The sequence below is a fragment of the Molothrus aeneus genome, chromosome 11, assembly GCF_037042795.1.
Source record: "Molothrus aeneus isolate 106 chromosome 11, BPBGC_Maene_1.0, whole genome shotgun sequence".
Taxonomy (NCBI): Eukaryota; Metazoa; Chordata; class Aves; order Passeriformes; family Icteridae; genus Molothrus; species Molothrus aeneus.
In genome coordinates this window covers 19196803-19209078 of record NC_089656.1, presented here as the reverse complement: position 1 = coordinate 19209078, position 12276 = coordinate 19196803, and the positions used below count along the sequence as shown (strand labels likewise).

Here is a 12276-nt window from a genome sequence, read left to right as displayed (position 1 = left end):
TTTAATTGCTATAATTTGTCTGCCTCTTACCCGTGGTCAGGAGCAAGGCTTTGCTCTGAGTTCCCTCCGTGGATTTATTTTGGTTTCGATGATGTGCAAAAAACCAAACCACCCCAGCCCCTCTCCTGGTGCCCTGGGTGTGCATCCCGTGCCCGGGTAATTTTCCTCGCTGGAGTAATTTCCTTGCCCCCCGTGGGACTTCTCTTGTGAATAAAGCTATGTGGGATAAGAGGCTGAAAACCACAGCCTGGGAAATTTATGCAGAGGAGGGAAGGAGGGAGATTGTTCCTAGCAGGCGAGTGGTGGCTCTGATTGCTGTTCTCATGGCAGGCGGAGCGGGCTGGGGCTCATTAGCAGGCGGCGGGAGGCAGGGCAGGGTTTGGAGCTCACAAATTGCCTCGGGGCAGAGGTTGGTGCCTCCTGCCCTGGATGCCGTGAGGATGGGTGCCCAGGGGGATGGGGGTGGGCTGGGAGCGCTCCCCTGTGCCAGTGCCAGGCGTGGGCTGCTCGGTCCTGCCCCCATCTTCCAGCAGCCTGGAGTCTGTGGTGCTGCTTCCTCTCTTGAGCAGGAGAGGAGCCTGGATGTGCTGCTCTTCTGGGGCTCTCTGTTTGTGGTGTCCAAGATGGGGTAAAAACAAGGTCTTGAAATATCAGGAAAGGGAGTAGTTGAGAAAAAAAACAGAGGGTCCCAAGCTGAGAGAGGTGAAATTTGAAGTATCATGGGCAGGAAAAGGTAAATGCTGATGGTTTTTCATGGGGAGAGTGCCAGGAACACCCTGGGCTGAGCAGAGGACATGGAGCAGGGCAAGGGCAGAGCTGTGATGGGACACATCCCCTGGGATGTATCTCATGGCCCTTTTCCTGCAGACACAAGCAATGTCCCCATCCCTGTGGGACTTCCCAGGAACAGCTCCCACACCTGTACCCATCCCTGTGGACCAGGTGCCCCCAGCCCCTTGGCAGAGGGGATCAGCACGATCCCCCCAGCCCCTGCTGTCACACCTAGCCCCGGCAGAGCCAGCGAGCTGCGTGTCCCCACGCCGGCACTGCCACCCCAGGTGGCCTTGTTTTCCTCAGCAAAGGCGGATGGGAGCCACCATCTTCTGAGCAAAGAGCATTTTTAATCTCCTGCTCCCGCTCCATGCAATTAACTTGATTCCCTCCCCTCGTTTCCTGCAGAGGTTTAATTAAAATGCATTGTTCGCCTCGCCAATTATTTGCTCTGTCCCCCGGATAACCTCTGTGCAGCGGCTGCTTCTTGGGGCTTTTTTTTTTTTTTCTTCCTTTCTTTCTCTTTATTTTTTTTTCCCTTGTTGGTTGTTTCTCTCCGCTCCCCCCTCGGCAGCTCCAGCAGCGTTTACCTTGCCGGGGAGAGCGGGATGGGGCAATGATGGAAGCGCCGCAGCCCTGCACGCACAGGGCCGAGCGGGGGCCGCTGCATCCCCGCGGAGATGTAGGGAGGGGGAGCGCACGGAGCTCCGTGCCCCCGAGCAGCTGAAACAACAAGACCTTGTTGACTCGCTTTGAGTTCCCGGCACTCGGCAGCTGCTGCTCCAGCAGGTGATAATTGAAACCGGGAGCGAACCTGGATGGCGGCAGGGGTTGAGATGTAGTTCAGCCTTCATCCCCCTCCCTCCTCGCCCTGCTGCCACCGGGATTTGCACAGGGCGGGGACCCTGGGGGCGGTGGGTGACAGTCCCCGAGGATAGGGGTGGCGCTGGAGCAGGGAGTGAGCGGCTGCAGCTCCGCAAGGTCATCCCTGGAGGAGCCGTTTGGGAGAAGGGGTGTTCAGCGCTTTCTAAAAATAACCGCGGAGCAGGACCGAAATAACAAGCTGCTCTCGAGCAGTGCCGGGCTTGAAGCCGGGCCAAGGCAGCTGCTGCCGGGCCCCTCGGGTGTGCCGTGCAGCTGGACCTGGAGGGGGGGCACGGGAGTCCCCCATGGCGGCCAGGGGGCGAGCATCGGATACGGGATGGCTCCGAGAGACGCTGGTGCTCAGGCTGAAAGCGGGGGAGGAAGGGCAGGGGCTGCTCTTGGGAAGGTCCCTGAGGAAGTGGGGTTGAGCCCCCCGGAGGAGCTGGGTGTTGGGAGGGGGGACACGGCCATGTGGTTTCCTCCTTTTCCATGGGGTCCAGTTTGGAGAGCAGGATCGTGTCTGGATCTGTTGGAAAATGCTGGGTGTCTGCAGAGCGTCAGCAGCATCTCCTCCTGCAAAGTCTCCTTAATGTGTCCCCAAAGGCTTCCCTGCTCCTGCCTTTTGCAGATCCTGCCCCAATTCTTGGCTTTCCTTGCAGGGGCTCTGGCAAATGTCACATTCCTGGTGGTCCCACATACTGGGATTTGCTGATACTGAGGTGAAAGGCTGGGCTTGGGGGGGTCATCAGGCTCTGTGCAGCTCCAGGTTGCAAACCAGGGGCTCCCTGCCTGCTCTGGCAGCCTGGGGGGAAATTTCTGGACATCTGGGATGATATTTAGGGACCTTCTCACTCTCTGCACCCACCTGAAAGGTCAGAGCCAGGTGGGGATGGTCTCTCCTGTCAAGGAAGAAGGGACAGGAGGAGGAATTGTGAGATGCTGGAGCTGGGGAGGCCGGGCTGTGTTTTCTTGTTCCCTGGGATGATTTTGGGAGCCAGCACTGCTCTTCCCATGGTGATGGGGTTTATTGGAATGTACAAAGGGTTGCTGGGATGGGATTCAGCTGTTCATGGACCTCTGCTCCTTGAAGTTCCAACCCAGCAGCCTGGCTGGATCTCAGAGAGCCATCCCTGAGAGATGCAGGTGGAAATTTCTCCTACAGGACATTGGGATGAGCTGCTCTGGGGGCTCCAGGCCACTGCATTCAAGCCCAACAGTGCCAAGCTCCCCTCTTCTCCCACCCACCTTTCCAAATCCACTGATGAAACTTGGAGCAGTTTCCAGTCTAATTGCAGCTTCAGAGTGGGAATCCCCAGCCCTTCAGGGAGGATAAATCCTCTTTTATCCCTCTGGAAGAGGGTACAGCAATAGCCTGGGGGAGGCAGCCCCACTCACGCATCCTTCAAGGGAAAGGTCCAAACCTGCCTCACGTCCCTGCTTCAAACCTGGCTCGAGCTCAGCCCTGGCACCTCCCAGCCAGACCTGCAGGGCTGATTTTGGGGAGAGAAGGGCCCAACTCCGTGTCACATGCTGTTGGCGCTGAGATTGGAACAAGCACATCCATAGGCTGACAGCGGTGGTCCTGCTCCACCCAGCCAAGCAGCAGCTGGTCCCTCCTGGGGCAGCGTGTCCTTCCGAGTGCCTCTCATTTTGTTTTTATTTTGATGTTTTTTAGGCTTCAAATCCATACTCCTGGCTGTTCCTGCCCTTATATGCAAGTTCTCTATAATTGAAAACTCTCAGTTGTGCGCTTCTCCCATGCAAAGCGAAGGCTTCAGAGCAGCAGGTGGAAATTGAGCCGATATCTTGGCTGCCAAAGTGAAAATTTGAATGAAAATTTAATTTTTCCTCCACAAAGCAGGGAATTGGGTTCCTGGGGCCCTGGCCAAAAGCCTGACATGACCCTGACTTGCAGGGGCAGTGAGGGGAGCAAACCCCAGTTCTGCCTCAGGGATACGGGAGATGCAGTGAAGCAGATTTTTCTGGAAATTCTCTTGGCCAGATAGAGTTTCAGCTTCTGTGTAACAATAGTGCGATTTCCTGGTGGTTTTATGGGTTTAGTGGGTCGAGGAGAGGGGACTGAGCATCTCCTGGGTTTTGAGCTCACCCGTGGGGCTCAGTCCTTTCCTACAAGAACACTCAGCAACCTTGGGGCCTGTTGATGGCACTGAGCGGTGCTCCCAGACTCCAGGTGTGCTTCCTCCAGGTGCTTTTCTGCAACATCCAGCTGTCCTTGATCCTCTTTGGCACGCTGCTTTTCTCCCCACCCACCTGGTGGCCCAGGACCCTGTGCTTTCTGCCGTTGTCACCTGCAGAAGGCAGCGATGACACCGGCATTGGGCAGGAGGTAAAACACCACCATGAGCATCTCCTTCTGGGCTGGGGACATCCAAAGCCTCCTGGGGGATGCCAGGGGCTGGATCCACTGTGGAGGATGCAGGGTAGGAGCTTCCCATCCCCATGCCCACATTTGGGGACCAGAGGGATGGCAGGGAGGGAGGGAAGAGAGGAGAGGGAATGTGCCGGAGCTGGAGCTGTGCCACTGCCGGCTCTGCGAGGGAGGAGCGTTCCCCCGGGGGGCCGGGGGCTTTCAGGGGGGCGTGTGGCCCCTTAGGAGCGTTCTCTCGCATCCCACGTGGATTTGATTTCCCAGCCCGCGGATTCCTTTGGGGTGAGGAAAGCCGGCGGAGCCGCCTGTGCGAAGGAGCCGCGCGGCCTCAGCGGGCGGGTCCCTCCCGGCTCTTATTTTGTGTTTGTTTTTAATTGAAAGACAAAAGGCCGCGTGCTATAGGCAGCCTGCCTTTCCCTTTGTCCTACGTCTTCATGGGATGAGGAGAGGGAGGCGAAGGGAACGCAGCAATCCCGATGTTCCCCATTCCTGTTCCAGCATTGCCTGTTCCCATGGGACCCCCAGAGCCCACCGAGCAGCAGCTGCCCCTTTCCTGGGGGTGAAGGGGGAGCAGCTGCGGGGTGATGCCACAGGCAGGTGTGTCCATCGCTCCTGCTCTCCTGGGCTTCAGTCCTTTCTTCTTTTTTTTTCCCTTTTAATCCCTGGAAACAAAGCCAGAGGGCAGCTGCGCCTGGCAGCACATCCCGCTGCAGGCAGGGCCGGGGCTCTGCTCGCCTGCGGGATCTCGGCTTTGCGGGTGATTCCCGAAAATCCCTTTGCCAAAGCAAAGCCTCTGCCTGCCGGGGGCTCCGGGCAGCTCAGGGACCCCCCTAAGCTGGAGCAGGGATGTTTTGGGAGTCCAGGAGAGGAGCCCCCCTCGCAGCACCCAGGGCTGCCCAGAGAAGGGGTGGCTATTTCTGGGCTGCAAAAGGAAAATTGTCCAACTGCTGAAATTGGCAGTGAACCCCAGGGCTATAATAAACAACTTCCCGGCCAAGGTCCCTGGCTATTTTCTCTCTGTTTTGGCTTGGAGAGGAAGATTTATTTTGTTTGCTGCTTGGAATTTTTTTCCCTTGTATTTTTTTTCCCTCTTCCTTTGGAGGTATTTAAAGGCAACAACCCCCCCGAGGCCAGGCTGGGGTTGCTGCTCTCCTGGATGTCCCTGGATCCATGGAGGTGTCAGTGCCACCAGCTCCTATGGTGGCACTCCAGGCAGAACTTTTTGGGATGTGTTCAAAGCCCATCCCTTATAGACCTGCAGGGCATTTGTAGCCTCCAGATGGGCCTTGATAGTAAAAAAAAAAAGAAATAATAAAAACCAAAGAAACAAGCAGGGAAAAATTCCACTGGCTTCCAGGAAGGGTTTTCCTGGCTGTGGGACTGACCAGTCAAGCAGGAAGATGGATTCTCTGTGCAACCTTTTCCATCCTCATTCTCCTTGGGGAGGTGTGGGCTGCCAAAGCCTGCTTTGGGAGCTCCCTCATTGCTGTGCAGTCCCTGGGTGCCCCTTTCCCCATGCTGCAGAGAGCTCCCAGGTGCCACAACTCATTCCTGTGGGATACAAAGGGCATCAAGCTGGATAAATCATGCTCAAGTGATGGGGCTGTGCAGCATCTCTGCAGGGTGACAGCTTCAGTGGTGCTGCAGCTTCCCAATCCCTGTGCCTGCAGCAGGCTGGGGCACTGCAGGTGGGATATCAGGAGTTGAGATCCATGTTTTGGGACAGCCTTGGCTTTGCACAAGTGATGGAGCAGCAAAGTGAGGGACCACCAGCACCCAAACCCTCTGGGAACAGGGGGAACTCTTGGCACAGGGCTTCCCTTGCAGGTGGAGTGGGAGGATGCAGTTGGAAGTTTGTTGTGGATGGGGTTTGGTAAAAGGCTGCTCCCGTCTGTTTATTGATGTAAACTCTCTTGGAATGACATTTTCCCCCTCAGTTTTCCTGAGGCAGGACTCACTTTGCTCTCCAGCCAGGAGCAGGGTAAGTCCAGGTGCGTTTTCCCTGATACTGAGTCCTCAATGTGCTGCCAAGGACATGAGGATTTGGGCAGAGTGCGATGCTTCAGCCAGCTCTGGTCCCACAAAGCCACCAGCTGTGGCAGAGGGGACCCCCAGGAGGGATCCTTTAGGATTTTGCATGGAATTTCTTCCTTTTCCCACAGAGCCAAGCTGGCTGGTTGTTGTCAAGTTGAGTGTGGGCATATCCAAGGTCTCTTCCCGAGGGAAGAGCAGGGTTAGGCCACCAATTCTGTTACTTTGTGATGTCTGGGCTGGTGCATCCTGGATTTACTGGGGGTCATTCCCCACTGGAGGGGCAGGGCAGGGCAGGATGGGGCAGGGGGGGTTGGCAGCATTCCCACAGGTGCAGCACCTCCCTTCAGAGAGCCCCGTGGAATACGAGGTGCAATCCACAGCAGGGTCCCTTGGCATGGCCCACATCTGGCTGGAATTTCTGGGATGCTGAGAGCCAGCTGGGAGATACAGAGTGGGGCCAGGATGAAGCTGTGCAGAGCACATGGAATGAGGGGCCAGGTCTCAGCAGAACCATGGGAAAGGCTCTCTGGGGCTAAAGTTTTCTGAGCTGGGTGAGCTCAGAGCTCTGTTTTCACCTCCATTCCAAGTGGATGTGGTGTGTTTATACAGGCAGCTATCCCTCAGCACCCAAAAAGTGTATCTTCTATTCCTACAGCTGGAACTGGGAAATGGATGGGATCTTGGAGGGATTTCCATTAGGGGTGAATGGGGGACTCCTCTCATGGAGCAGGATGAGAGCTGGGGCTTGGCTGTGCCCTTGCTGCATTTTCCCATTGAAAAGGAGGTGCTGCCCTACCCTGACCCCACATCCCTGGATCCATGTGACCTGGGGAGGCTTTGCAGCACCTCCTGGGCGAGCTGCAGCCCCGGGGAGCTGACGCTGACACGAGCCAGATTTCAGAGCCGGGCGCAGGAGGCTGGCGAGGCCTCGCCTTGGCAGAGCAGCCAGGGGAACAGCTTGTGACAGCCTCTCTCCCTCTCCGAGCGCCTGCTGGGGTGCGTTCCCTAACCTTTCCTGCCTCCGTTCCACTCCTGTGTTTCTCTCTCTCTCCTCTTTTTTTTTTTTTCCTTCCCTTTCCCCTAACTGTAAATGCGCCATAAAAATGGATCAAATTGCTTAAATCACTGTCATTAAATCAGTGTGAGTCCCCCCTCCGCCCCTGTGCTCGAAGCCTGGCAGAGAACATTTGTTCCAAAGGCTGAACAGCCGTCTTATTGCTCTGAAAGCATATTTGCTGCTTGATGGAAGGAGGAGAGGAGGAGAAAAACAGCCTGCAAGGGAAGGAGGGGGGGTGAAACCACCGGGGGCTGGCTCTCCTTGGACACAGAGGGGGGAGCAGGGGCTGTATCCTGCAGGCTGAGTCCATGGGAGGTAATGGGGGTGACAGAGACGAGGGGACTGGGGCGCGTCTGGGGTTGGCTTTTATGGTGAAGTTGGGGTTTCGTGGTACAGGGGATGCTGGACAGGGGTGGTGGGGATTGCAGTGCCAGCACAGACCACACAGCCCCATCCTGCAATCCTGCAGAATGCTCTCCATGGAAGCCCAGCAGTGATGCTGTGAAACAGCTGGGCCTGGTGCAGCACAGGAGAGCAATGAATTCCCAGTAAACAGGGCAGGTTGGGCTGGTGAACCTTCCTGAGGCGCTGGGTTGATAAAACCCTGCCAGTCTCAGCTTAAAGAGTGGCTTTAGACCCTCTGGTGTTTGCACATCCGAATAAAAAAGCTTTTGCAAACCCTCACCACAGGCCCAGGGGAGCTGGGGAAAAGCGATTGCTCTGTAAATTCGGAGTATTTTGGGAGCCTGGGTTTTGGCACGGCAGAGCAAGGCAGCCATGGAGGCAAAGACAAGGCTGGCTCCAGGAGCTGACGCCGGCAGCGGGCCACACGGGGAATGCAGGAATGCTTCTCCCCAGGTGGTCTGGAAAATCCCTAGAGAGAGCAAGAGGCGAATGCCGAGGAGAGCCGGGAGCTGGAGGCGGATCAAAGGGCTGGGGAAGGGGCTGCCACAGGTGGCAGGTGCTGGCAGGGAGAGCACATCCCAAAGGCACCTCTGTGCCGAGCCCTCCTGCTTTTCCAGAGCTCCAGGCTCTTGCAAAGCTGTAGCACTCACCAGCGGCTTTCTGGTGCTTTGTCCCCAGGAGGGTTTCTCAGAGGACGCTGGTTCTCCCCCGCCTGCATCACCCTCTGCCCCGCTGGGCTCTGCCTGAGCACTGAGGACCGGGCTGAAGCTGTCTCCAGAACCAAAAGGTGACCCTGGGGATGCTGTGCTGCCCATAGACCCCGGCAGGGCTGGTTGTAGCCTCCTGCTGCACCGATCCCAGCTCCAAAGCCCTGAGGAAAGCAGGAAGATCATTTATAACAATGAGATGTGCTGGCGCACATGCCCGTGTGTGGGGCAGAGCTGGGGGGGCACAGCCCTGCTCCTGCCTCTGCCCTGGGTGCAGGAGCTAAAAGCCAAACTGCAGAACAGCTCCGAGGGCTGGAGAGCTGCCCGAATTTCCACAGCTCCAGATTAAAAACGCTCCAGCTCAGAAAGGCTGCCCGGAGGCTGGGGACAGGCTCAGCCTTCCCGAGGCTCAGCACGCTGGGGACGCCCCTGGGTGCTGCTTTAGGGAGCCAAGGTGGCCCTGCCCAGCCCTTTGGATGCCCTTTTCCAGGCTGGCAGGGACTCCCATGCCCTTGAAGACCCCATAGATGGTGAGCAGGGACCCCCTACCAGGAGATGGGATCTGACTGGAACCCTTCCAGGCTCCCCCTTGGAAATGGGAGCACGGAGAGGGCAACACAGCCGTTCCCTCCTCGTGGGCTTTGCAGATTAATTATTCCCAGGGTAAGGAGCTGCTTAATGGCTCTCCCCCTCCACTCCCCCTTCCCATGGGAAACTGCAGGGACAGCTTCTCCTTGTCCCTCAGGGGTGATGCATGTCAGGCTTAATCCCTGAGCATCCTGCTGCTTGCTGGGGACACTCAGAGCTGATCCTTGGCCCTGGTCTGAATCAGGAAGAACTCCCTTAAAGGCAGCAGCGGTGAGTTAGCATCTCCCGACGCTGTGGCACGGGAATGCTCCATGGAGGAAAGCAGGATTGATAGGAATAATCAGGTTTTGTTTAACCATATTGAACTTTAGGGTGAGGGCCAACTCCCCTGTTCTCAGCTTTTGGTCTTTACTTTGGTTTCTGAGTGCCTGAGGGCAGCAAATCTGTCTTGATAGAAGTGCTAATGGAGAAAAAAATGGATATTAATTCAGGGGAAGTGTTTCCAGACAGGGATTCATCTTTGTAAGCACCACTGAGGTACATGAGCTGCTCTGCTCAAAGCAGGAGCAATGATTTTTTCCAGCTGCATCCCACAAGGATGCTGAGGGACAAAGCTCATTTTGGGCTTGTTTGGACCAGATACAGACCTGGGGGTCTCCCAGCTGGTAGTGACAGAGCATCCAAAAATCCACTTTACCTCTAGGTTCTCCATGCCACGAGGCAGTACAGAGGAGGGGGTGACTTCCCTTTTTTCCACCCCAAAAACCCTCCGAGAAGCAGAGATGTGTCATCATCCCAGGCATGGTCCAACCCTTGGCTTGATTTCCCTCAGCCAGGCATCCCAGGAGCAGGAATTTCTGCCCAGGGATGGTGAGGGGAGGAGGGAGCAGATCCCTCCTGGCAAAGGCAGTGGCTGCCACGGAGCCCTCACAGCTCCCCTCACAGCAGGTGTGTGTTTATTGCTTCCTGCTGGGAAGGGCGACAGCTGGGATCTGTTTGCTCAGGACCTTGTCAGGGGCTTGTGGGCTCAGCCCCTCTCTGCCTCGGCCTGCCTGGAACCCTGCAGTAGGGATAAATCCTGGCAAACCCAGCCTGGCAAAGGGCTGTGAGCTGCTTCACCAGGAGATCCACCCTGTTCTGGGGGCTGGTCACCTTCTGAGGTTAGGAGCCATCAAGGACCTCTCTGCATTGGCCAAACTCTCCATGAAATTCATCCAGATGTGCCTGGGAGTGTCTAGAATTGCCAACAATTGTCTGAAAAATTGAGCCATGATGTTCCTCAACATAAAGAACCATCTTTCTCACCTCCTCAATGGCTGGACTGTTCTTCTCCTTGAGCACTTGTTTTCTGTTGGGGGTTAGGATTTTTCCTTCTCTCATGGAATTTTGTCCCAAATGTTGCTAAGAGAAAATAATGACCGGTATTTAAGAGACAAAGGAAATGGCCAAGATGGGTGAAGGGTGTGGTTGGCTACTCTGTTACCAGGGGGGTTTTCTCTTTGGAAGGGCAAAGATACCTCGAGATTTCGGTGGGGAGCTGAGCTTGGCTCCTCTCTCTCTCGGCATCTGAGGGGAGACAGGCTGGGGTTGCTGTGGGGAGAATTTGCCACCATTGCAGGGTTCTGTCTCCTGCTGTCTTCTCCTACTGCAAACGAAGTTCTGCTCATGGGAGCAGCCATTGCATTGGGACCTTATAACACCCGACCTCACTGGAAGGCACCCTCACCATCTTTAGGGTAAGGGGCAGCTCCCCTGTTCCCAGCTTTTGGTCTTTACTTTGGTTTCTGAGTGCCTGAGGGCAGCAAATCTGTCTTGACAGAAGTCTGTGCCTCAGGGGAGAACCCAGAACCCTGGGCCCTTTTCCCCTCCAGACAAGCCTCTCCCGGCCACGTTCATGAACCCGGCTGCCAATGCCCTGAGTTTTTTGCTACACTGCCTGCCCTGACACCCTGTGGCTCTTTCTACAGCTGTGGAGTTTCAGCTCCATCTTTACCTCCTGCGGTATCTGCTCCTCCCCGCCTTTCCAGCCACCGTTCCTGCTGCGGCCTGACCTCGCTGTCCATGCCGCCCGCCATCCCCGCGTGAGGGAGACCCGCGGCACCACAGCGCCCCCTGCCGGCTCGGAGGAACCGCGCCCCGCCCCGCCCGGCCGGCAGCCAGCAGCGCCCCTGGTGGCCGTGCCTGAAACTGCAGCGCAGGGGACACGCCCGCAGGCGGGAGAGGCCGCGCTTGGGTTTCTGCTCTTTTTGTTGTTTGTTTGCCTTTTTACACATCCTAGTAAATAAATGTTGTTCCTTTTCCTCTCATTGTCACCTGAAAACATCTTAATTTCAAAGTGATAATAATTCGGAGGGAAGGTGGTGATTTTTTTTGCTGTTCCAAGGGCAATTCCCGCCTTCCTTGGCAGACACCTGTCTTTCAAACCAAGATGCTTTCCCAGGAGTGGTGTCTGCCTGTCAGATGGACCCTGAGGCCAAGAATCTGGCAGAACACAGCTGGACAAGGCTGGCAGGAGCTGTGCTTTCTCCTCCAGCCTCTACGTGGCTCCTGTCCATCCCAGTGCTGGTGGTGCTGGTGGGCTCTGGGCTGATATTTGGGAGCACCTTGAGTTTCTCTGTTCCTGTGAACTTCTGCTTCCCACTCCTCTGCCAATACCAAAGCATTTCCAAGCCACTCTGGTGCTCCTAAGCCATGTGGGGTCATATCCATTCCTTCTGCCTAATGAGAGAAGGGAACTGGGACCAGTAAGGAGAAGATGGGAAGAGCTGACATGAAAGTGAAGAGTAAGGGAAAGCTGTGGGGGCTGAAGGCACGTCTGGGGATGCTTTTCTCCAGACACAAGGAGGATGCTGGGTGGATTGGGATGCACAGCTTGAATCCATGGACTCTTGGGAACACCACCAGAGCCAGCAGGTCCCCAACAGAGCTACCTGGGAGGTGGGACAGTAGTGGGAACAAAAGGGATGTCTCTGCTGGGAGGAACACCTGGGGCAGGGAGGAGGATGCAGCCTGGTTGTAGCTGCCTGGGAACCTCTTGAGCTCTGGAGCTTTTTCCTGACGAGGCCCCACAAATCCCACGGTGGGATCTTGGCTCGGGTTGCACAGAATAACGTATGGATCCAATAGAGCACAACCCCTGCTTGTCAGAGCTGCCGCCGAGCTCCAGCAGATGCAAAGTTTCGAGGAAATTGTGGTTTCTCCATGTGTCTCTGAACACCGGATCCAAAGAGGGTCCTTCTCCTCCACCTTCTGCTCTCGTTGGGAGGTAGCAGGACAGCAGGATGCTTCTCTCCCAGCTTTCCTCCCTTGAAGGGATGCAGGAGGGGCTGTGATTCCCTGCACATGGCTTTCCTTGGGGAGCTGCGCTGCTGGAAGAATAATCCCTTGTGTATTTGGAGAGCAAAGCTGTTGGTGGCAGCCTGCTCCAGCATCCCCACGCAGGTAACAGTGCCCAGGCGTCA

The 12276-nt window shown here is 56.3% G+C and overlaps 1 long non-coding RNA gene across 1 annotated transcript; it reads left to right on the top strand.

Moving 5' to 3' along the window:
• The first annotated feature begins 1380 nt into the window (after positions 1–1380).
• LOC136561317 (uncharacterized) lies at positions 1381–11121 on the top strand. Its single transcript, XR_010784318.1, has 2 exons — positions 1381–1560; positions 10783–11121. It is a non-coding gene; the product is annotated as an uncharacterized lncRNA (long non-coding RNA).
• Positions 11122–12276: the final 1155 nt, after the last annotated feature.